The 26552-nt window shown below is 47.2% G+C and overlaps 2 non-coding genes across 2 annotated transcripts; one reads left to right on the top strand and one right to left on the bottom strand.

Moving 5' to 3' along the window:
- Positions 1-4875: 4875 nt before the first annotated feature.
- Positions 4876-4957, bottom strand: trnas-cga (transfer RNA serine (anticodon CGA)). The gene has a single exon. It is a non-coding gene; the product is annotated as a tRNA-Ser (tRNA).
- Positions 4958-7242: 2285 nt separating this feature from the next.
- On the top strand, positions 7243-7335 carry trnar-ucu (transfer RNA arginine (anticodon UCU)). Its single transcript has 2 exons — positions 7243-7279; positions 7300-7335. It is a non-coding gene; the product is annotated as a tRNA-Arg (tRNA).
- The last annotated feature ends 19217 nt before the right edge of the window (positions 7336-26552 follow it).

Here is a 26552-nt window from a genome sequence, read left to right as displayed (position 1 = left end):
ATTCTACTGCAAATTCTTTATTTTATTTCATCGGTTCACTGTGGAGATCACTGATCAGAATTCCCTCCACTGCGCGTTATTACACTGAATAACCTAAAGCTGTTGTTCCAATTGGAAGCACTAATTTGTCATCAATTAGAAATTGTGGATTTGTTTGAAACTATTTGCAAAGATCAGTGAGAAATTTACGCATAAGACAACACGTAAAAATTCCATTTAATAAAGAACCCTGCAATGTTTGGAAGAAAAAGAGTGGAAACGCGGTTTGGTTTTCTAAAATTGAACACGAAGTAAAAAGTGTGTAAAACGACCGCAGCAGGACTCGAACCTGCAATCGTCTGAGAGCATCAGAATTTACACCAAAGTCAGACACCTTAGCCATTAGGCCACGCGGCCACACAAAGATGCACTAAACAAATCCTAATAATGAGTGATTAAACTCCGTCACTGTGTTCATTTCAATAACAACAAAGAATGCTGGAAACACTCAGCAGGTCAGGCAGCATCGAGTGAGGGCGAAACAGAGTTAACCTTTCAGGTCGAACCCTTCGTCAGAACTGGAAAACGTGAGGGAAGAGGGATTTTTAAGCAGGGGTGGGAGGAGGCGAGGTAAGAACAAACGGAATGTCTGTGATAGAATGGAAGGCAGGAGAGATTGACTGACAAAAGGGATGATGGTGCAAGGCTAAAGGAGAGGTAATAGGACAAGTTAACGAATAAAGGATGGCGCAAGATGAGGTGTGAATGATTATGGCAGAAACATTAACAACTGTCATGTGAGGAAACATGGGAGCAAATTAAAAAAATAAAAGAAATACAGGGGCCAATTTATAGCCTGAAATTGTTGAACTCGGTGTTTAACTCCAGAAGGCTGTAAAGTGCCTAACAGAAAGATGAGGTACTGTTCCTCGAGCTTACGTAGAGCTTCATTGGAACAGTGTAACAGGCCAAGGAAGGAGAGATCAGAGAGGGAGTGGAGCAGATAATTATAGTGAAAGGCGACCAGAAGCTCGGGGTCACACTTGTCGACTGTTCTGCAAAGCGGTCACCCAATCTGCATTTGGTGTCACAATGTAGGTTCAGCGAATACAGTAACTAAATTGTAAGAAGTACATGTAATCGCTGATTCACCTGGAAGGAGTGTTTGGTGCCCTGGGCGATGGGAAGGAAAGGGCAGGTGTTGCATTTCCTGCACTTGCATGGAATGGTGCCGGGCAAAGGAGAAGGGGTGTTGGGGTGATAGAGGAGCGGACCAGGCTTTCATGGAGGGAGCAGTCCCTTCGAAATGCTGAAAGGGAGGAGGGGAAGATGTGTTTGGTGGTGGGATCATGCTGGAGGTGGTGGAAATGGTGCAGGATGATCCGTTGAATGTGGAGGCGGGTGGGGTGAAAGGTGAGGACAAGGGGGGAACACTATTATGTTTCTGGGAGTGAGCGGAAGGGGTGAGAGCAGCAGTGTGGGAAATGGAACAGACTCGGTCAAGTGTCATGTCAACCATGGTAGAGGGGGATCCTCAGTTGAGGAAAATGGAAGACATACCGGAAGCACTGGTATGGAAGGTGGCATCATCAGAACAGATGCAACAGAGACAGAGAAACTGGGAGAATGGAATAGAATGGAATGGATAAATCCCCAGGGACTGATAATCTACATCCTAGTGTACTTAAGGAAGTGGCCCTAGAAATAATAGATGCATTGCTGGTCATCTTCCAAAATTCGATAGACTCTGGAACAGTTCCCATGGATTGGAAGGTAGCTAATGTTACCCCACTATTCAAAAAAGGTGGTAGAGAGAAAACGGGGAATTATAGACCGGTAAGCCTGACATCGGTAGTGGGGGAAATGCTATGTGCCACACATGATAACAGCCAAAACAAGTGACAGGCAATGGCCAGCTCCAACAAGCGAAAGTCTAACCACCACCCCTTCACATTCAACAGCATGACCATCACCGAATCCCCCACCACCATTACCAACAACAACTTGCATTTATAAAGCACCTTTAACGTAGTAAAACGTCCCAAGGCGCTGCACAGGAGTATTTTCAGACAAAACATTTGACACCAATCCACATAAGGAGAAATTAGGGCAGGTGACCAAAAGCTTGGTCAAAGAGATAGGTTATAAGGAGCGTCTTAAAGGAGGAAAGAGTGGTGGACAGGTTTAGGCATGGAATTCCAAAGCTTAGGGCAACAGAGGTCAGAATCAGAGGAGCGCAGATATCTCAGGGGGTTGTGGGGTTGAAGGAGATTACAGAGATAGGGAGGGGCGAGGCCATTGAGGGAGCAGAAAATCAAAATATTATTAAAATGGAGAGAGACTACTGAATGCTGCGGTTAAGAGGGATCTGGGTGTCCTCGTACATGAAACACAAAAAGTTAGCATGCAGTAATTAAGTAGGCTAATGGAAGGTTGGCCTTTATTGCAAGGGGCATGGAGTATATAAGTCGGGAAGTCTTGCTACAACTGTACAGGTGAGGCCACGCCTAGAGTACTGCATACATTTTTGTTCTCCTTATTTAAGGAGGGATATACTTGCATTGGAAACAGTTCAGAGAAGGTTCTCTAGGTTGATTCCTGGAATGAAGGGATTGTCTTCTGAGGAAAGGTTGAGCAGGTTGGGCCTATACTCATTGGGGGTTAGAAGAATGAGAGGTGATCTTATTGGAACATATAAGATTCTGAGGGGGCTTGACAGGGTAGATGCTGAGAGGCTGTTTTCCCTCATGGGGGAATCTGGAATCAGGTGGCATAGTTTCAGAATAAGGGTTTGTCCATTTAAGACGCAGATGAGGAGGAATTTCTTCTCTCAGAGGGTTGTGAATCTTTGGAATTATCTACCCCAGAGAGCTGTGGAGCCTGAATCATTGATTATATTCAAGGCTGAGATAGACAGATTGTTGAACTGTCGGAGAGTCAAGGGTTAAGGGGGAACAGGCAGAAAAGTGGAGTTGAGGCCAAGATCAGATCAGCCGTGAACTTATTGAATGGTGGAGCAGGCTCGAGGGGCCGAATGGCCTACTCCTGCTCCTATTTCTTATGTTCTTAAGTTCTTATAAGGGCAGCAGGTGCATGGGAACACCATCACCTCCAAGTTCCCTTCCAAGTTACACACCATCCCGATGTGAAAATATATCACCATAACTTCATCGTCGCTAGGTCAATATCCTGGAAATCCCTCCCTAACAGTACTATTGGAGGACCTTCACCACATTGACTGCAGCGGGTCAAGAGGGCTTCTCACTACCACCTTCTCAAGGGCAATTAGGGATGGGCAATTAATGCTGGCCTTGCCAGCGATGCCCAAGTCCTAGGAATAAATTAAATTAAATTAAAATAGTCACGACTGGATGTGGAAGGATTGCAGAGCTTTGATCTGATCCGTTGGTTGTTGGATCGCTTAGCTCTGTCTACACATGCTGTTTCCATAGCTTAGCATGTGTGTAGTCCTGTGTTGTAGCTTCATGAGTTTGGCACCTCATTATAGGTACGCCTGGTGCTGCTCCTGAAATGCTCTTCTGCACTCCTCATTAAACCAGGGTTGGTCCCCTGTCTTGATGCTAATGGTAGTGTGAGGAATATGCCGGTCCATCAGGTTACAGATTGTGGTGGAAATCAATTCCAAAACTGAGGCCCCCTCTGCCCTCTCGGGTGGACATAATCGATCCCATGGCACTATTGGAAGAAGAGCAGGGGGTGGTGAGGTTTACCCCGGTGTCCTGTAGCCAATATTTTCCTCAAATCACCATCACTAAAACAGGTAATCCTCGATTATCACATTGTGGGAGCTTGCTGTGCACAAATTGGCTGTTGCTGTTTTTCCTACATTACAACAGTGACTACAACTACATTGCCTGTAAAGCGCTTTGAGACGTCCTCAGGTGAAAGGTGCTGTAGAAATCAGAGTCTTTCTTTTACAGCCTTCGAAGTCACAGAATCACAGAAACCCCACAGTGCAGATAGAGGCCATTTCGGCCCATCGAGCCTGCACCGACACATATCCCACCCGATCCCCATAACCCCTACAGCAACACATATCCCACCCTATCCCCGTAACCCCACATATTTAATCCCGCTAACACTAAAGGTCAATTTACCATAGCCAATCAACCTAACCCGCACATCTTTGGACTGTGGGAGGAAACCGGAGCACTGACAACTGAAAAAACCAAAAATCAACATAAATTGAATTTAACAGCAAAAGCAGTTAAAGCAGGCCTGTTAGCTCAGTAGGTTAAAGAGTGGTGCTAATTAATGCCAAGGTCGCGGGTTCGATCCACGTATGGGCCATTTAGTTTTTGATGGTGTGGGTGGTTTCTTAATTTTGCTATTTGCTGAAAAGTTTGGAGCTGTCATACTTTGAAGCAAAGCTACAAAACCTTAGTTCTGCCAAGAGCTCAAGGAACTGGAAGGTTGACCCTGTGTCTATCTGTCCACAGATGGCGCTGATCTATAAATTACTTCTACGGTTCGCGTGGCCTAATGGATAAGGCGTCAGTCTTCGTTATTAATTTTGAGGTTATCAGAATATTGCAGGTTCGAGTCCTGCCACGGTCTTTTTACACACTTTTTAATTCGTGTTCAGTTTTATAAAACCAAACCGTGTTCCCACTTAGTAGCTGAAGGTGATTCCATAGCAAACATTGCAGGGCTCTTTGTTAATTAGTATTTTTGATGCTGCTTTTTGTGTGTATTGCTCACTAGTTGCCAACAAATCCACAATATCTAATTGATGCCGATAAATTATTAGTGTTTCAATTGGAACTTTGGGTTAATCAGTGTAATAAAGTGCAGTGGAGGGAATTCTGATCAATTTCGGGGCCAGTGATCGCCACAGGGAGCCGATGAAATAAAATAAAGAATTTGCATCAAAGTCGCTGCGAGCAGGGCTCGAACCGACGCGGGGAAACCCCATTGCATTTCGAGTCCAACGCCTTAACCACTCAGCCATCACAGCTGCACGCCAGCAGCGAGAAAATGCTTCCTACTGTGAGTGAGTCAGGAACTAGCTCAGAGAAGACAGGTCATAAATACTCACCGATAAATCCAGCAGGGAATTCAGGATTAACTTCTTTGCACAGAGAGCGCTGAGAATGTGGAAGGAGCTCCCACGAGCAGTAGTTGAGGCGAATACTACAGATGCATTTAAGAGGAAGGGAGAAAGGAATGGAAGGATATGCTGATAGGATTTTTAAAATTCGTTTGTTGGATGTGTGTGCGCTGGCAAGGCCTGCATTAAATGCCCATCCCGAATTGCCCCTTGAGAAGGTGGTGGTGAGCCGCCTTCTTGAACCGCTGCAGTCCCTGTGGTGAAGGTGCTCCCACAGTGCTGTTAGGGAGGGAGTTCCAGGATTTTGACCCAGCGACGATGAAGGATCGGCAATATATTTCTAAGTCAGAATGGTGTGTGACTTGGAGGGGAACTTGGAGGTGGGGGTGTTCCCATGCGCCTGCTGCGCTTGTCCTTCTAGGTGGAAGAGGTTGCGTGTTTGGCAGGTGCTGCTGAAGAAGCCTTGGTGAGCTGCTGCAGTGCATCTTGTAGATGGTACGCACTGCAGCCACGGTGCGCCAGTGGTGGAGGGAGTGAATGTTTAAGGTGGTGGATGGGGTGCCAATCAAGCGAGCTGCATTGTCCTGGATGGTGTCGAACTTCTTGAGTGTTGTTGGAGCTGCACTCATCCAGGCAAGTGGAGAGTATTCCATCACACTCCTTACTTGTGCCTTGTAGATGGTAGAAAGGCTTTGGGGAGTCAGGAGGTGAGAGACACGACGCAGAATGCCTAGCCTCTGACCTTCTCTTGTTGTCACAGTATTTATGGTCAATGGTAACCCCCAGGATGTTGGTGGTCAGCTCCTTTGTTCAAGTTGGACCAAGGTTTTAATGAAGTCGGGAGCCGAGTGCTCTTGGCAGAACCCAAACCGGGCATCAATTGGTCAGTTAGTGCCACCATACAGCACTGTGGATGACACCTTCCATCACTTTGCTGATGATTGAGAGTAGAGAGCAGACTGATGGGGCGGTAATTGGCTGGATTGGATTTCTCCTGCTTTTTGTGGACAGGACATACCTGGGCAGTCATCCACATTGTTGGATAGATGCCAGTGTTGTAGCTGTACTAGAACAGCTTGGCTGGAGCACAAGTATTCAGAATGATAGCCGGGGTGTTGTCAGGGCCCAGAGCCATTGCTGTATCCAGTGTGCTCAGCCTTTTCTTGATATCACGTGGAGTGAGTCGAATTGGCTGAAGACTGGCTTCTGTGATGGTGGGGACCTCAGGAGGAGGCTGATATGGATCAGGCCAGGTGGTCCGTTCAGCTTCATTTTTATTATTTTGTTTCATAGCGGTTTGTTACAACTGAGTGGCTTGCTAGGCCATTTCAGAGGGCAGTTAACAATCAACCACATTGCTATGGGACTGGAGTCACACCAAAGGCCAGACCAGGTAAGGACGGCAGATTTCTTTCCCTGAAAGACATTAGTGAACCAGATGGGTTTTTACGACAATCCGATAGTTTCATGGTTACCATTACTGATTCTAGTTTTATTTGGGGGGTGAGGAGAAATAGAGAAGGAGGAGGCTCGTGTGGAGACCAGTTCGTGCAAATGCACTGTTTCTGTGGGGCAGACTCTATAATATTATGTAACACCCGTTTTAATCAGACACAGAATGATCCGGGACTGACAGCACATCCCTTTTAAACAGACACAGCATGACCAGGGACTTACAGCACATCCCTTTTAAACAGACACAGGATGATGCGGGACTGACAGCACATCCCTTTTCAACAGACACAGAGTGATCCTGGACTGACAGTACATCCCTTTTTAACAGACACAGAATAATCCGGGACTGACAGCACATCCATTTTAAACAGACACAGAATAATCCGGGACTGAAAGCATGTCCCTTTTAAACAGACACAGAATGATCCGGGACTGACAGCATGTCCCTTTTAAACAGACACAGAATAATCCGGACTGACAGAATGTCCCTTTTAAACAGACACAGAATAAAGCGGGACTGACAGCATGTCCCTTTTAAACAGACACAGAATGATCCGGGACTGACAGCATGTCCCTTTTAAACAGACACAGAATGATCCGGGACTGAAAGTAGACCCCTTTTAAACAGTCATGGAATGCTGCCTGACCTGCAGAGTGTTTCCAGCATTTCATCTATTTATATTTCAGATTTCCAGCATCAGCACTATTTTGCTTTTGTAATCGAATTTTATGTAATTGGCTCTGTGGCACAATGGATAGTGCATTGGACTTCTGCTTATATGACAGATTAAGGCATTCAAAGGTTGTGGGTTTGAGTCCCACCAGAGTCGGATTTTGGGTCAGGGTTTGGTGGTTCCTCCACTGTCGGTACATTTTGCAGTAAATCAGTAATTCAGAGAAGGGAAACTACCGCCCGACACTTTCCCTCTGAGTGCTCTCAACCCCTGAGTCAGTTACACAGAAGCAGGAGGAGGCCATTCAGTCCCATGGCCGTTTTACATAGGAACAGGAGGAGACCATTCAGTCCCATGACCCTTTTACACAGTAAAAGGAGGAGGCCATTCAGCCCCTTTAGCCTGTTATACAGGAACAGCAGGAGGCCATTCAGCCCCTCGAGCCTGTTACACAGGGGCAAGAGGGGGCCTTTAACGCCTCGAGCCTCTTGCATTGGACAGGAGGAAGCCATTCAGCGATACAAGATCTGTACAAGAACAGTAGAACTCCATTCAGCCCCTCGAACCTGTTACATAGGATGAAGAGGAGGCAAATCAGATCCATGATCCAGTTATAAAGGAACAGGAGGAGGCAATTCAGACCCACGAGTCTGTTTCACAGGAACAGCAGGAGGCCATTCAGCCCCTCAAACCTGCCACAGATGAACAGGGGGAGGACATTCAGTCCCTCAAGCCTGCTACACTGGAACAGGAGGAGGCAATTCAGACACACGAGTCTGTTATACGGGAACAGGAGGAGGCCATTCAGCCCCTCAAGACTGTTATACATGAACAGGAGGAGGCCATTCTGCCCCTCGTGCCTGTTATACATGCACAGGAGGATGCCATTCAGCCCCTCGAGCCTGTTGCACAGTAAAAGGAGGAGGCCATTCATCCCCTCAAGCCTGTTACATAGGAACAAGAGGAGACAATTCAGACACACGAGCCTGTTATACAGGAACAGGGGGAGGCTATTCAGCCTGTCGAGCGTGTTATACAGGAAAAGGAGGAAGCCATTCAGCCCCTCAAGCCTGTTAGACAGGAACAGGAGGAGGCCATTCAGCCCCTCGAGCCGGTTACACAGGAATAGGAGGATTCCATTCAGCCATTCAAGCCCGTTATACATGAACAGGAGGAGGCCATTCAGCCCCTCGAGCCTGTTATACATGCACAGGAGGAGGCCATTCAGCCCCTTGAGTCTGTTATACAGGAACAGGAGGATGCCATTCAGCCCTTCGAGTCTGTTATAAAGGAACAGGAGGAGGCCAATCAGCTCCTCGGGTATGTTACACATAAACAGGAAGAGGCCATTCAGCCCATCGAGCCTATCATACAGGAACAGGAGGAGGCCATTCAGCCCCTCGAGCCTGTTATGCAGGATAAGGAGGAGGCTATTCAGCCTGCTATGCAGGAAAAGGAGGAAGCCACTCAGCCCCTCAAGCCTGTTAAACAGGAACATCATGGGCAAGGAAACCTCCTGCGGATTACCAGCTACCACCCTCCCTCAGCTGATGAATCAGTGCTCCTCCATGTTGAACACCACTTGGAAGAAGCACTGAATGCAGCAAGGGCACAGAATGTACTCTGGGTGGGGACCTGAATGCCCATCACCAAGAGCGGCTCGGTAGCAGCACTACTGACCGAGTTGTTCGAGTCCTGAAGGACATAGCTGCCAGTCTGGGCCTGCGGCAGGTGGTAAGGGAACCAACACGAGGGGAACACCTATTTGACCTCCCCCTGACCAATCTACCTGTCACAGATGCAAAGCAGTTCAAAAAGTATTCATTGGCTGTAAAGCACTTTGGGATGTCCTGAGGTCGTGAAAGGCCTGCAGAAATGCAAGTCTTTCTTTTACAGCCTTCAAAGACAGTGACTTAGCGGGCAAAGACCAGAAACAGGGATGGCACTATAGAGGAGCCTTACAGTTGGGCGGGTTAGCTCAGTTGATTAGAGCGTGGTGCTAATACCGTCAAGGTCGCGGGTTCGATTCCCGTACGGGTCATTTATTTTTCGAGGGAAGGTTAGTTTCATAATTTTGTAATTTGTGAGCAGTTTAAAAGTTTAAAAAGTTTGGAAGGAAACTCACACGGGACCTACAAAGCTGCAAAATCTTAGTTCTACCGAGTTTTAATGGACCTGAAAGGTTAACCCTGTGTTTTTCTGTCCACAGATGTTCCCTGACCTATGGAGTGTTTCCAACATTTAATGAACAATTTCAGATCCAGCATCTGCTGCATTTCGCTTTTTATTTTACCGCAGTGCCCTCGCTTCTATTAACAAAAGTCAAAATTAAATTGTAGCTAACAGAAAATGGGCCTGCCTGTCCCTGTGAGCATTGGCGGTTCGGGGGTAGAATTCTTGCCTGCCATGTGGGCGACCTGGGTTCGATTCCCGGCCAATGTAGTTTAACATTTTTAACAATTTATTTCAGAGCAAACACATCACATGAAACATTAATAATAAATTAGCTGTTCCTGTGTAACTGGATCAAGGGAATTAATGGCCTCCACCTGTTTCTGTGTAACAGGCTTGAGGGGCTGAATGTCCTCCTGTTCCACTGTAACAGGCTCGATGGGCTGAATGGCCTCCTGTTCCAGTGTAACAGGCTTGAGGGGCTGAATGGCCTCCTCTTGATCCTGTGCAACATGCTCGAGGGGCTGAATGGCCTCCTCCTGTTCCTGTCTAACAGGCTCGAGGGGCTGAATGGCCTCCTCCTGTGTAACAGGCTCGAGGGGCTGAATGGCCTCCTGTTCCTGTGTAACGGGCTCGAGGGACTGACTGGCCTCCTCCTGTTCCTGTTTGACAGGCTCAAGGGGCTTAATGGCCTCCTCCTGTTCCTGTTTGACAGGCTCGAGGGGCTGAATGGCCTCCTCCTGTTCCGGTTTGACAGGCTCGAGGGGCTGAATGGCCTCCTCCTTGTCCGGTTTGACAGGATCGAGCGGCTGAATGGCCTCCTCCTGTTCCTGTTTGACAGGCTCGAGGGGATGAATGGCTTCCTCCTGTTCCGGTTTGACAGGCTCGAGCGGCTGAATGGCCTCCTCGTGTTCCTGTTTCACAGGCTCAAGGGGCTGAATGGCCTTCTGTTCCAGTGTAACAGGCTTGAGGGGCTTAATGGCCTCCTCCTGTTCCTGTGCAACGTGCTCGAGGGGCTGAATGGCCTCCTCCTGTTCCTGTGTAACAGGCTCGAGGGGCTGAATGGCCTCCTCCTGTGTAACAGGCTCGAGGGGCTGAATGGCCTCCTGTTCCAGTGTAACTGGCTCAAGGGGCTGAATGGCCTCCTCCTGTTCCTGTTTGACAGGCTCGAGGGGCTGAATGGCCTCCTCCTGTTCCTGTTTGACAGGCTCGAGGGGCTGAATGACCTCCTCCTGTTCCTGTTCGACAGGCTCGAGGGGCTGAATGGCCTCCTCATGTTCCGGTTTGACAGGCTCGAGGGGCTGAATGGCCTCCTCCAGTTCCGGTTTGACAGGCTCGAGCGGCTGAATGGCCTCCTCCTGTTCCTGTTCGACAGGCTCGAGGGGCTGAATGGCCTCCTCCTGTTCCGGTTTGACAGGCTCGAGGGGCTGAATGGCCTCCTCCAGTTCTGGTTTGACAGGCTCGTGCGGCTGAATGGCCTCCTCCTGTTCCTGTTTGACAGGCTCGAGGGGCTGAATGGCCTCCTCCTGTTCCGGTTTGACAGGCTCAAGGGGCTGAATGGCCTCCTCCTGTTCCTGTTTGACAAGCTCAAGGGGCTGAATGGCCTCCTCCTGTTCCTGTGTAACAGGCTCGAGGGACTGAATGGCCTCCTCCTGTTCCTGTTCGACAGGCTCAAGGGGCTGAATGGTCTCCTCCTGTCCCGGTTTGACAGGCTCGAGGGGCTGAATGGCCTCCTCCTGTTCCTGTGTAACAGGCTCGAGGGACTGAATGGACTCCTCCTGTTCGTGTTTGACAGGCTCAAGGGGCTGAATGGTCTCCTCCTGTCCCGTTTTGACAGGCTCGAGGGACTGAATGGCCTCCTCCTGTTCTGGTTTGACAGGCTCAAGCGGCTGAATGGACTCCTCCTGTTCCGGTTTGACAGGCTCGAGGGGCTGAATGGCCTCCGCTAGTTCTGGTTTGACAGGCTCGAGGGGCTGAATGGCCTCCTCCTGTTCCTATTGAACCATGTTTCAGGCACTGAAGTGGCTGATGTTCCGATTGTGCCCTCTGCTGTCCCGGCGCAGAAAGAAACACAGTACCAGTGTATAAAATCCCAAGTCCTTGTACTTTCTTTCTTTCTTTGAATCTTTCTTTCATTTCTTCCTTTTCTGTGCCATATGCTCCTTAATCTATTGTTGCTTAGTGATAGATGTGTTCATATTTGCCGGTTTCAAAGTGTTCATTGCTTCTGCTGATTTGAATTGTGTCGAAAAAGTGAACTGAATTTCTCCACCTGTATGAAGCATCCTTGGGTTCGAAGCTGTTTTGGTTTCAATCAAACAAACGCACAGATTTCTCGAACTCGCTGAGCCTTTCCTGGCCAGTATTTGTTTCTTGCTTCCTTGCATTTGGAAAGGCCCAGGCTTCATCCCCGGCCTGTGCTGAGGGAGCTGACCTGAGCCTGGGCAGCGGTTACAATTGGTGTCTGTGGCCCTGTATTAGGGAGAGGGTGAATGAGCCTGGCTTCTTGTCCACTCGCCCTGCTGGCTGTGGGCAATGGCTGAGCAGAGGATCAGTTGTGATGGGTGTCAGCAGGAGGGGAGAGGTGGAGAAGGGAAGTTGTAAAGATAAAGAAAGGGGCTCCCAGCTGTGACAGCTGCTGCTGCCCACAGTAGGCAGTTTGGACATTGGGTTACCACAGCCCATGACACACACGAGCCAATCCAGCCTCCTCGTGGACTGCCTTCACTTACACTTCTCCTTTTTAAGATGAAACTGTCATTTTATTCATGTGACGTCTAAACCACATCCCCTCTGATTGTCATTTCAAAACCATGGCACTTACAGTCTCAGCTCAACATCGGCAAACCCCAGCAGCAAGCAGGTGAGATTTACAATCTCTTAATGATCAATGATCTTTCACAGGAACGTGTCAAATCAGTGCTATGTTGTTAAAGTCAACACAGGATGTCAAGGTCTTAGAGAGGGTGCAGAGGAGATTTACCAGAATGGTACCAGGGATGAGGGAATTCAATTATGTGGAGAGACTGGAGAAGCTGGGATTGTTCTCCTTAGAGCAGAGAGGGTTAAGAGGAGATTTGATAGAGATTTTCAAACTTATGAATAGTTTTGAGAGCGTAAATAAGAAGAAAGTGCATCCACTGGCAGAAGGTTCGGTAACCAGAGGACACAGATTTATGGTGATTGGCAAAAGAACCAGAGGTGACATGAGGAAACATTTTTTTTAAGCAGCAAGTTGTTGTGATCTGGAATGCGCTGCCTGAAAGGGCGGTGGAAGCAGATTCAATAGTAACTTTCAAAAGGCAGTTGAATAAATACTTGAAGGAAAAACATTACAGGGCTATGGGGAAAGGGCAGGTGAATGAAATTAATTGCAGAGCTCTTTCAAAGTGCCGGCGCAGGGCTATGGGGAGAGAGTGGGGCACTGGGATTTTTTGGGATTGATCCAGGTCTATGGGGTGTGAGTGGGGCAGTGTGATTTGTTTGGGATTGATTCAGGGCTATGGAGTGAGAGCGGGGCAGTGGGATTAGTTTGTGATTGATACAGGGCTATGGGGTGTGAGCGGGGCAGTGGGATTAGTTTGTGATTGATACAGGTCTATGGGGTGTGAGCGGGGCAGTGGGACTAGTTTGGGATTGATTCAGGGCTATGGGGTGAGAGCGGGGCAGTGGGATTAGTTTGTGATTGATACAGGGCTATGGGGTGTGAGCGGGGCAGTGGGATTAGTTTGGGATTGATACAGGCGTATGGGGTGTGAGCGGGGCAGTGGGATTAGTTTGGGGATTGATACAGGGCTATGGGGAGATAGCGGGTCAGTGGGATTAGTTTGGGATTTTTACAGGGCTATGGGGAGATAGCGGGTCAGTGGGATTAGTTTGGGATTGTTACAGGGCTTTGGGGAGCGAGTGGGGCAGTGGGATTAGTTTGCGATTGATACAGGTCTATGGGGAGATAGTGGGTCAGTGGGTTTAGTTTAGTATTGCTGTGGCAAAGACCCAGAATTAACACAGTGGGCCGAATGGTCTCCACTGCTCTGTAAATATCTATTGTTGGAGACTCCTCGGCAGCTTTTAACACACCATTTGGTGTACATTTCCTCTCCATATTCTTCTCTAAATGTTCACTGACGGTTCCTTCACAGCTACCCAGGCTCCCTGTTTTTCGTGTTAGCAGCAAATGTCGATACGTCTGCCTCCTGTACCCAAGTCCAGATTGTTGAAATAGCAAGAAGGGCAACGGTCGCAGCAGTGATGCAGGGGGGCCAACTCTTTCCATCGTCCAGTCAAAAAAACACCCAATAACTACCGCACTCTGCTTCTGTCTTTTAACCAGCTTCCTGGTTTCTAGAACGGTTTCTAGTTGAGTATTAATTTTATCCCAGATAAGGATATAGAAACATAGAAACATAGAAGATAGGAGAAGGAGTAGCCCATTCGACCCCTCGAGCCTGCTCCGCCATTCAATGCGATCATGGCTGATCATCCAAATTCAGTACCCGGTCCCTGCTTTCTCCCCATCCACCTTGGTCCCTTTAGCCTTAAGAAATATATCCAACTTCTTCTTGAATATATTTAATGAACTGGCCTCTACTGCCTTTTCTGGTGGAGAATTCCACAGGTTCACCACTCTCTGGGTGAAGAAATTCCTCCTCATCTCAGTCCTAAATGGCTTACCCCTTATCCTTAGACTGTGACCCCTAGTACTGGACTCCCCGGCCATCGAGAACATCCTTCCTGCATCTGGTCTGTCCAGTCCCGTCAGAATTTTATAAGTTTCAATGAGATCCCCTCTCATTCTTCTAAACTCCAGCGAGTGTAAGCCCAATCGACTCAATCTCTCCTCATTCGTCATTCCTGCCATCCCAGGTATCAGCCTGTTGAATCTTCGCTGAACTCCTTCCATGGCAAGAACATCCTTCCTCAGATAAGGCGACCAAAACTGCACACAGTACTCACGATGTGGTCTCACCAAGGCCCTGTACAACTGCAGCAAGACATCCTTGTTCCTGTACTCAAACCCTCTCGCTAAGAAGGCCAACATACCATTTGCCTTCTTAACTGCCTGCTGCACCTCCATGCTTACCTTCAGCGACTGCTGTACAAGGACACCCAGGTCTCGTTGCACTTCCCATTCTCCCAATCTATTGCTATTCAGATAATAATCTGCCTTCCTGTTTTTGACACCAAAGTGGATAACCTCGCATTTATCCACGTTATATTGCATCTGCCATGCTTTTGCCCAATCACCCAACCTGTCCAAATCATACTGGAGTTTCTCGGCATCCTCCTCACAGCACACACGCCCACCCAGCTTTGTGTCATCTGCAAATTTGGAGATATTACATCTAGTTCCCTTGTCTAGATCATTATTATATATTGTGAATAGCTGGGGTCCAAGGACCGATCCCTGCGGTGCCCCACTAGTTACTGCCTGCCGCTCGGAAAAAGACCCATTTATACGAACACTTTGTCAACTGTCTGCCAACCAGTTCTCTATCCAAGTCAATACCTTGCCCCCAATCCCATGTGCCTTAACTTTACACGTTAATCTCTTATGCGGGACCTTATCGAAAGCCTTTTGAAAGTCCAAATACACCACATCCGCTGATTCTCCATTGTCTATTTTACCAGTTACATCCTCAAAAAATTCCAGTAGATTAGTCAAGCACGATTTACCTTTTGTAAATCCATGTTGACTTTGTCCGATCCTGTCACTGTTTTACAAGTGCTCTGCTATTACATCTTTTATAATGGACTCTAGCATTTTCCCCACTACCGATGTCAGGTTTACCGGTCTGTAATTCCCATTTTTCTCTCGACCACCTGTTTTGAATAGTGGGGTAACATTAGCTACCCTCCAATCTATGGGTACTGTTCCAGATTCCATCGAATGTTGGAAGATGATCAGCAATGCATCTACTATTTCTAGGGCCACCTCCTTAAGTACCCTAGGATGTAGATTATCAGCCCCTGGGGATTTATCGGCCTTCAATCCCTTCAATTCCCTAACACCATTTCCCTACAAATACTGACTTCTTTCAGTTCCTCCCTTTCATCAGACCCTATAAGACCATACGAACATAAGAAATAGGAGCAGGAGTAGGCAATCGGCCCCTCGAGCCTGCTCCGCCATTCAATAAGATCATGGCTGATCTGATCCTAGCCGCCAATCTGCTATCACAGAACCATCTCCTGAATCTAACAGAATTAGACACACGAAATAGGAGCAGGATCAGGCTACACAGCCCCTGGGCCCGCTCCGCTACCCACAGGGCCATGTCCGATCCGAACCTAGACTCATGTCCAAATTCCTGCCCGCTCCCCGTAAACCTTAATTCCATTTACTTCTAGGAAACTGTCTATTTCTGTTTTAAATTTATGTAATGATGTAGCTTCTACAGCTTTTTGGGGCAGCATATTCCATGGACCTACCACCCTCTGAGTGAAGTAGTTCCTCCTCATCTCAGTGTTGAAAGAGCAGCCCCTTATTCTAAGACTATGCCACCTAGTTCTAGTTTCACCCATCATCGGGAACATCCTCCCCGCATCCACCCGATCAAACCCCTTCACAATCTTATATGTTTCAATAAGATCGCCTCTCATTCTTCTGAACTCCAATGAGTAGAGTCCCAATCTACTCATCCTCGCCTCATATATCCATCCCCTCATCCCCGGGATTAACCGAGTGAACCTTCTTTGTACTGACTCGAGAGCAAGTATGTATTTTCTTAAGTATGGACACCAAAACTGTATGCAGTATTCCAGGTGCGGTCTCACCAATACCTTGTACAACTGAAGCAATACCTCCCTATTTTTATATTCTATCCCCCTAGCAATGAAAGCCAACATTCCATTGGCCTTCTTAATCACTTGCTGCACCTGCATACTAACCTTTTGAGTTTCATGCACCAGGACCCCCAGATCCCTTTTTACTTAAGTACTTTCCAGTTTCTTGCCATTAAGATAATAACTTGCTCTACGATTTTTCCTGCCAAAGTGCATAACCTCACACTTTCCAGTATTGTATTCCATCTGCCAAATCTCTGCCCACTTATTTGGCTTTCTTTGTCCCCTTGCAGGTTTTTTATGTCCTCCTCACTCACTACTTTCCCTCCCATCATAGTATCATCTGCAAACTTTGATATTTTACACTCGGTCCCCTCCTCCAAATCGTTAATATAGATTGTAAGGAGTTGGGGACCCAGCACTGACCCCGGCGGAGCACCACTCGTTACTGATTGCGAGTCTGAGAATGAACCATTTGTCCCAACTCTCTGCCTTCTGTTAGATAGCCAATCCTCTATCCATGCCAGAATATTACCCCCAATCCCGTGATTTTTTATCTTAAGCAATAATCTTTTGTGTGGCCCCTTGTCAAATGCCTTTTGGAAGTCTAAATACACTACGTCCACTGGTTCCCCTTTATCCACCCTATATGTTACTTCCACAAAGAACTCCAGCAAATTTGTCAAACATGACTTCCCCTTCATAAAACCATGCTGACTTTGTCCTATTAAATTATGATTATCCAAATGTCCTGTTACTGTCTCCTTAATAATGGACTCCAAAATTTTACCTACCACAAACTTTAGGCTAACCGGTCTATAGTTTCCAGCCTTCTGCCTACTGCTCTTTTTAAATAAGGGTGTTACATTAGCAGTTTTCCAGTCTGCCGGGACCTTTGCTGAGTCCAGGGAGTTTTGGAAAATTATTACCAATGCATCCACAATCCCTACCGCCACTTCCCTCAAGACCCTAGGATGTAAGCCATCAGGTCCAGGTGATTTATCTGCCTTGAGTCCCATTATTTTACCGAGTACCACTTCCTCAGTGATCTTGTTCGTGTTTAGCTCCTCCCCACCTATAGCCCCCTGTTTGTCCAGTGTTGGGATATTCTTAGTGTCCTCTACTGTAAAGACTGCTACAATATATCCATTCAGTGTTTTTGCCATCTCCATATTTCCCACCATTAATTTCCCGGTCTCATCCTCTGAGAGACCAACATTTACTTTAACCACCCTTTTTCTTTTTATATAACTATAAAAACTCTTACTATCTGTTTTTATATTTTTTGCTAATTTACTTTCATAATCTATCTTCCTTTCTTAATCAATCTTTTTGTTATTTTTTGCTGTCTTTTAAAGTTTTCCCAATCCTCTATCCTCCCACGAGATTTGGCTACCTTATATGCCCTTGTTTTTAGTCGAATACTATCCTTAATTTCTTTACTTAGCCACGGATGGCTGTCTTTTCTTTCACACCCTTTTCTTCTCAGTGGAATATATTTTTTTTGGAAGTTGTAAAATAACTCCTTAAATGTGCACCACTGATAATGTATCGTCTTACCCTTTAATCTATTTTCCCAATCCACTCTAATCAAGTTCACTCTCATATGTTCATAGTCTCCTTTATTCAAGCTTAGCACGCTTGTTTGAGATCCAACCTTCTCACCCTCTAATTGAATATGGAATTCAACCATGTTATGGTCACTCATTCCAAGGGGATCCTTTACTAGGACATTTTTAATTAATCCTGTCTCGTTACACATGACCAGATCTAAGTTTGCTTGCCCCCTGGTCGGTTCAGTTACATACTGCTCAAGAAACCCATCCCTAATACACTCAATGAACTCATCCTCAAGGCAGCCCTGCCCAATTTGATTTGTCCAATTAATATGATAGTTAAAATCCCCCATAATTATAGATGTTCCCTTATTACAAGCTTCAACTACTTCCTGATTGATACTCCGTCCAACAAAGTTGCAACTGTTCGGAGGCCTATAGACTACGCCCACTAGTGTTTTTTTCCCCTTATTATTCCTTACCTCCACCCAAACTGTTTCATTATCCTGATCTTTTGACCCAATATCATTTCTCTGTATTACAGTGGTTCCTTCCTTTATTAACATAGCCACCCCACCTCCCCTTCCTTCCTGCCTGTCCTTCCTGATCGTTAAATAACCTGGTATGTTTAATTCCCAGGCATTGTCACCCTGCAGCCATGTTTCTGTAATGGCCACAAGATCATACCCATATGTAGTTATTTGTGCCATTAACTCGTCTATTTTGTTACGAATGCTACGTGCATTCAGATAGAGAATTTTCAAATATTTTTGTTTTTAATTCATTGATGGGATGTGGGCGTCGCTGGCTAGGCCTGCATTTAGTACCCATCCCTAATTGCCCTTGAGAAGATGGTGGTGAGCCCCCTTCTTGAACCGCTGCAGTCCATATGGTGTAGGTACACCAACAATGCTGTTAGGAAGGGAGTTCCAGGATTTTGCAATGATACAGGTCCAAGTCAGGATGGTGTGTGGCTTGGAGGGGAACGTGTAGGTGGTGATGTTCCCATGCGTCTGCTACCCTTGTCCTTCTAAGTGGTAGAGGTCGCGTGTTTGGAAGGTGCTGTTGAAGGAGCTTTGGCGAGTTGCTGCAGTGCATCTTGTAGATGGTACACACTGCAGCCACAGTGCGCCGGTGGTGGAGGGAGTGAATGTTGAAAATGGTGGATGGAGTTCCAATCAAGCGGGCTGCTTTATCCTGAATGGTGTCGAGCTTCTTGAGTGTTGTTGGAGCTGCACTCATCCAGGCAAGTAGAGGGTATTCCATCACACTCCTGACTTGTGCCTTGTAGATGGTGGAAAGGCTTTGGGGAGTCAGGAGTTGAGAGACTCGCCACAGAATTCCCAGCCTCTGGCCTGCTCTTGTAGCCACAGTATTTATATGGCTGGTCCAGTTCAGTTACTGATCAATGGTAACCCCCAGGATGCTGATAGTGGGGGATTCAGCGATGGTAATGCCATTCAATGTCATGGGGAGATTGTTAGAGTCTCGCTTGTTGGAGATGTTGATTGCCTGGCACTTGTTTGGTGCGAATGTTAGTTGTCACTTTTCAGCCCAAGTCTGAATGTTGTCCAGGTCTTGCTGCATAGGGAAACGGACTGCGTCAGTATCTGACAATTCTCGAATGGTGCTGAACAGTGTGCAATCATCAGCGAACATCCCCACTTCTGACCTTTTGATGGAGGGAAGGTCATTGATGAAACAGCTGAAGATGGTTGGGCCTAGGGCACTGCCCTGAGGAACTCCTGCAGTGATATCATGTGATTGAGATGAATGACCTCCAACAACCACAGCCAACTTCCTTTGTGCTAGGTATGATTCCAACCAATGGAGAGTTTTCCCCTTCATTCCCATTGATTTCAGTTTTGCTAGGGCTCCTTGATGCCACGCTCGATCAAATGCTGCCTTGATGTCAAGGGCAGTCACTCTCACCTCACCTCTTGAGTTCAGCTCTTTTGTCCATGTTTGGACCAAGGCTGTAATGAGGTCAGAAGCTGAGTGGCCCTGGCGGAACGCAAACTGGGCGTCAGTTAGCAGGTTATTGCTGAGTAAGTGCCGCTTCATAGCACTGTCGAAGACACCTTCCATCACTTTGCTGATGATTGAGAGTAGACTGATGGGACGGTAATTGGCCGGGTCGGATTTGTCCTGCTTTTTGTAGACAGGACATACTTCGGCAATTTTCCACATTGCTAGGTAGATGCCAGTGTTGTAGCTGTACTGGAACAGCTTGGCTAGGGGCGCAGCTAGTTCTGGAGCACAAGTCTTCAGTACTATTGCCGGAATGTTTTCAGGGCCCGTAGCCTTTGCAGTATCCAGTGTCTTCAGCCGTTTCTTGACATCACGTGGAGTGAATTGAATGGGCTGAAAACTGGCATCTGTGAAGCTGGGGACCTAAGGAGGAGGCCGAGATGGATCATCCATGCGGCACTTCTGGCTGAAGAGGTTGCAAATGCTTCAGCCTTGCCTTTTGCACTCAGGTGCTGGGCTCCACCATCATTGAGGATGGGGATATTTTTGGAGCCTCCTCCTCCTGGTAACTGTTTAAGTGTCCACCACCACTCACGACCGGATGTGGCAGGACTGAAGAGCTATGATTTGATCCGATGGTTGTGAGATCGCTTAGCTCTGTCTATCGCATGTTGCTTCCGTTGTTTGGTATGCAAGTAGTCCAGTGTTGTAGCCTCACCAGGTTGACACCTCGTTTTTCGGTATGCCTGGTGCTCTCCTGCACTCTTCGTTAAACCAGGGTTGATCTCCCAGCTTGATGGTAATGGTAGAGTGAGGGATATGCCGGGCCCTGAGGTTACAGATTGTGGTTGAATACAATTCTCCTGCTGCTGCTGGCTCACAGCGCCTCATGGATGCCCAGTTTTGAGTTGCCAGATCTGTTCGAAATCTGTCCCATTTAGCACGGTGTTAGTGCCACACAACACGGTGAAGGATATCCTTAGCATGAAGACGGGACTTCGTCTCCAGAAGGACTGTTCGGTGGTCACTTCCACCAATGCTGTCATGGACAGATGCATCTGCAACAGGTACATTGGTGAGGACGAGATCAAGTAGGTTTTTCCCTCTTGTTGGATTCCCTCACCACCTGTCGCAGACCCAGTCTGGCAGCTATGTCCTTTAGGACTCGGCCAGTTGTGGTGCTACCGAGCCACTCTTAAGGTTGGACATTGAATTCCCCCAACCAGAGGATATATTGTGCCCTCGTTACTCTCAGTGCTTCTTCCAATTTGTGTTCAACATGAAGGAGTACTGATTCATCAGCTGAGGGAGGGTGGTAAGTGGTAATTAGCAGGAGGTTTCCTTGCCCATGTTTGACTTGATGCCAGGAGACCTCATGGGGTCCTGAGTCAATGTTGAGGACTCTCAGGGCTACTCCCTCCCGACTGTATACCATGGTGCCACCACCTCTGGTGGGTCTGTCCTGCCGGTGGGACAGGACATACCCAGGGATGGTGATGTTGATATCTGGGACATTGGTTGTAAGGTATGATTCGGTAATTATGACTATATCAGGCTGTTGCTTGACTCGTCTGTGGGACAGCTTTCCCAATTTTGTCACAAGCCCCCAGATGTTGGTAAGGAGGATTTTGCAGGGTCGACAGGGCTGGGTTTGCTATTGTCGTTGTCGTTTCCGGTGCTGAGGTCGATGCCGGGTGGTCCGTCCGGTCTTATTCTTATTTGTAGCATTTGTTAACAACTGAGTGGTTTGCTAGGCCATTTCAGAGGGCATTAAGAGTCAACCACATTGCTGTGGGTCTGGAGACAAATGTAGGCCAGACCAGGTAAGGTAAGGACGGCAGATTTACTTCCCAAAAGGACATTAGTGAACCAGATGCGTTTTTACAACAATCGACAATGGCATCATGGTTGCCATTACGGAGACTAACATTTAATTCCAGAATTCAATTGAATTGAATTTAAATTCCACCAGCTGTCGTGGTGGGATTTGAACCCATATTCTCAAAGCATTTTTGACTGAGTTTTTGGCTTACATAGTCTAGTGACATAACCACTACACCACCGCCTCGCCATGTGACAGTTAGCTCCTGCTTTTGCCCTTTATATTACTTTACCTTTTACTCCATACCTTCTGCCCCTTCCTGACACGCTCTGGTTTTTAATTTCCCCACTGCTACCTAAGTCTATGACCTTCTCTGTTGTCGGTTTTATTATTTGCTCTCTAGAAAACTCCCCCCCACGAGTTACTTTAAAGCCCTCTCTACAGCTCTAGTTATATGATCCGCCAGGACTCTAGTCCCAGCACTGGCAAAGTGAAGCCCGTCCCAACGGAACAGCTCCCTCCTGCCCCAGTACTGGTGCCAGTGTCCCAGGAAGCAAAAAACATTTCTCCCACACCAGTCCTTGTGCCACGCATTGAACTCTCTAATTTTATTTGTCCTAGCCAAATTCGCTCGTGGCTCAAGTAATAATCCAGAGACTATTACCCTTGAGGTTCTGTTTTTTAATTTGACCCCTAGCTGCTCATACTCCTTTAACAGAACCGGCTTCCTAGTCCTATCTAAGTCGTTTGTACCAACATGGACCACGACAACTGGATCCACCCCCACCCACTGCAAGTTTCTTTCCAGCCCAGAGGGGATGTCCTTAACCCCAGCACCGGGTAGGCAACACAGCCTTCGGGACTCTCGCTCTCGGCTGCAGAGAACTCTATCTATCCCCCTAATTATACTATCCCCTACCACTACAACATTTCTATTTACACCCCCCTCTTGAATGGCCCCCCGTTCCACGGTGCTGTGGCCAGGTTGCTCATCCTCCCTGCAGTCCCTGCTCCTGTCCCCACAGGGAGTAAAAACCTCGAACCTGTTGGACAAGAGCAAGGGCTGCGGCTCCTCCAGCTCTACCTCCTGGATCCCCGTACCTGCCTCACTCGTAGTCACACCGTCCTGTCCGTGACCATGGGCTACATCTGAATTAATTAACTTCATAGGTGTGACCACCTCCTGATACACAGAGTCCAGGTACTTCTCCCCCTCCCTGATGTGTCGCTGTGTCTAAAGCTCAGACTCCAGCTCATCAACACAGAGATGGAGTTCCTGTAGCAGCAGACAATTGTCACAGTCGTAATCACCGTGAGCCTCAATGGGGTTCACCAGCTCCCACATCTCGCAACAGTAACACATCACCTGCTCCATTCTATGTAATTAATTAAATTTTTTGTTGCTAGTTATGGGCACCCTCTGCCCGATTATAGATGCTAGAATCCCCTTTAATTAATTGGATTATTTTAAATCAATCCCTCTAGTTACACCAGTTAAATGGTTTACCAACAGGCACTCTGCACCAGAAAGGCCTTATTAACTGCAACCCACAGAGTTAACGTCTGAAAAGAGCACCTAACACCCCACTTACCCTAACTCACACTTACCCAAACTCACAGCACGCTTTGATGACTCGCACTCAGTGCTTGCTCGCACTAGGACTGGTCTTTATATAATGTTTGTTTGTTTACAGCCAAATGAGTCACCCCTACTGAATGGTTAGAAAACTGATTTCCACTGCCTGCTGTGCCAAATTACTCCTACTGCAGTGTAACCTTTTTTTACTCTTCTTAAACCAACAGAATCCGAAATATTTAACTTTTAACTTTTCCCCTTTACTTAAACTGCTTAAACAATCTTATCGAGAATGATTTAAAGAGAAATAACAATTTAAGAACTCTCACACTTACCCAAACTCACAGCACGCTTTGATGACTCGCACTCAGTGCTTGCTCGCACTAGCTGACCTGTCCTGCTGCATTCAGGGATCTATGTACATGCACACGAAGGTTCGTTTGATCCTTTGTCCTTCCTAGTGTCCTACCATTCATTGTGCAATCCCTTGCGTTGTTAGTCCACCCAAAATGCAAGACCTCACATTTTTAACGGTTAATTTTCATTTGCCACTGTTCTGCCCATCTGACCAACCCGCTAAAGCATCGTTTAGCCTGAGGCTTCCCACCTCGCTATTTAGCACTCCACCAAATTTTGTGTCATCTGCAAACTAACTGAACAAAGCTCCTACATTCATATCTAAACCATTAATGTACACTACAAGCAGCAACGTAACCAGCACCAATCACTGCAGTACATCACTGGACAAAGGCTTCCAGTCACAAAAACAACAGGATGTGTTGTCAGTCCCAGATCATTCTGTGTCTGTTTAAAAGGAATGTTCTGTCAGTGCTGGATCATTCTGTGTCTGTGTCTATTAAAAGGGATGTGCTGTTAGTCCAGGATCATTCTGCATCTGTTTGAAAGGGGTGTGCTGTCAGTTCCGGATCATTCTGTGGCTGTTTAAAGGGGATGTGCTGTCAGCCCCGGATCATTCTGTGTCTCTTTACAGTGGTGTGCTGTCAGTCCCGGATCATTCTGTGTCTGTGTCTATTAAAAAGGGATGTGCTGTTAGTCCTGGATCAAGCTGTGTCTGTTTGAAGGTGCTGTGCTGTCAGTCCCGGATCGTTCTGTGTCTGTTTAAAAGGGATGCGCTGTCAGTCCTGGATCATTCTGTGTCTGTTTGAAAGGGAAGTGCTGTGAGTACCGGATCATTCTGTAGCTGCTTAAAGCGGTTGTTACATAATATTCTAGAGTCTGCACCACAGAAACAGTACATTTGCCCTAACTGGTCTCCACACGTGGCTCCTTCGACTCTACTTTACCTCACCAAAAAGAAAGCTAGCATCAGGAATTGTCACCATGAAACTGTCCGATTGTTGTACAAACCCTTCTGGTTCAATAATGTCCATTAGGGAAGGAAATCTGTTGTCACTACCTGGCCTGGCCTATATCTGACTTCAGCCCCATAGCAAAATAGTTGTCTATTAGCTGCCCTCCGAAATAGCCTAGCAAGACACTCAGTTGTAACAAACCGCTACGAAATAAAATAATAAAAATGAAATTGGATGGACCACCCGGCCTGATCGATATCAGCCTCCTCCTGGCGTCCCCACCATCCCGCAAGCCAGTCTTCAGCCAATTCGATTCAGTCCATGTGATATCAAGAAACAGCTGAGCGCACTGGATACAGCAAAAGCTATTGTCCCTGACAACACCCCGGCTACCATGCTGAAGACTTGCACTCCAGAGCTAGCCATGCATCTAACCCACCTGTTCAATACAGCTACATTACTGGCATCTATCCAAAAATGTGGAAAACAGCAAGGTATGTCCTGTCCACAAAAAGCAGGACCAATCCAATCTGGCCAATTACCGCCCCATCAGTCTACTCTCCATCATCAGCAACATGATGGAAGGTGTCATCGACAGTGCTGTAAGGCTGCACTTAATCACCAGTAACTGCTCACTGAAGCCCAGTTAGGGTTCTGCCAAGACCACTCGGTTCCGAACTTCATTTGCACGGTGGCATAGTGGTTGACACTGTTGCCTCACAGCGCCAGGGACCCGGGTTCGAATCCGGCCTCGGGTGACTGTCTGTGTGGAGTTTGCACATTCTCCCTGTGTTTGCGTGGGTTTCCTCCGGGTGCTCCGGTTTCCTCCCACAGTCCAAAGATGAGCGGGTTAGGTTGATTGGCTATGATAAATTGACCCTTAGTGTTAGGGGGATTAAATACGTGGGGTTACGGGGATAGGGTGGGATATGTGTTGGTGTAGGGGTTACGGGGATCGGGTGGGATATGTGTCGGTGCAGGCTCGATGGGCCGAAATGGCCTCTATCTGCACTGTGGGGTTTCTGTGATTCTGTGATTACAGCCTTGGTCCAAACATGGACAAAAGAGCTGAAATCCAGAGGAGAAGTGAGAGTGATTGCCCTTGAAATCCAGGCAGTATTTGACCGAGTGCGGCATCAAGGAGCCCCAGTAAAACTGAATTCATTGGGAATCGTGGGGAAAACTCCCCAATGATTGGAGTCATACCAAGCACAAAGGAAGATGGTTGTGGTGATTGAAGCGCAATCATCACAGCCCCAGGGCATCGCTGCAGGAGTTCCTCAGGGCAGTGTACTAGGCCCAACGATCTTCAGCTGCTTCATCAATGGTCTTCACTCCAACATAAGGTCAGAACTGGGGATGTTCGCTGAAGACTGTACAGTGTTCAGTGCCATTCACAACTCCTCAGATGATGAAGCAGTCCATGCCCACATAAAACAAGACCCGGACGATGTTCACGCTTGGGCTGATAAATTGCAGGTAACATTCACGCCACAGTGTCGGGAGAAGCCGGTGAGTATTTAAACTCACTTTTGCAGGCTTTTTTCAGAGGCCCAGTGTCGGGAGAAGCCGGTGAGTATTTAAACTCACGTTCATGGGCTATTTTCAGAGGCTGACCAATCTCACAGACCAGCAATGGCGTTCTAGAGCCACGTCACGATTGAAAAAGTGACGCGGGAAAGAGGAAGCAGCTGATTGGGTGCGTACAGCCAGGTGACTATTTATACTACTCTATAGTTTGATAGTTAAGGTTAATAGTTTATAAAGTTTAGAAGTTTTAATTTTTGTCATTATAGTTTGTAAGGTCTCAGTTGTGTAGCGGGGAGTGCTTGTAAACAAGGGCCGTTAAGTATATCATTTAATTGTCGTGTAATTGGTGGTATTGATTTGATTTAATTTTAATTAATTAAAAGGCAAGTCATGACAGCACAGTTCGGCCCCGTTGCATGCTCCTCCTGCACTATGTGGGAAACAGGGACAATTCCTGTGTCCCTGACGACCATGTGTGCGTGAAGTGTATCCAGCTGCAGTTACTGGCAGTCCACATTGCGGCACTGGAGCTGCGAATGAATACATATTGGAGTATTAGCGATGCTGAGGACATCGTGGATAGCACGTTTAATGAGTTGGTCACACCGCACATAAAGGCTGCACAGGCAGGAAGGGAATGGGTGACC

Source organism: Somniosus microcephalus, unplaced genomic scaffold (assembly GCF_052327205.1).
Source record: "Somniosus microcephalus isolate GS21.2 unplaced genomic scaffold, FLI_Smic_1.0 unresolved_chr8, whole genome shotgun sequence".
In the NCBI taxonomy this organism is placed as follows: Eukaryota; Metazoa; Chordata; class Chondrichthyes; order Squaliformes; family Somniosidae; genus Somniosus; species Somniosus microcephalus.
This window is presented reverse-complemented; position numbering and strand designations above follow the sequence as displayed.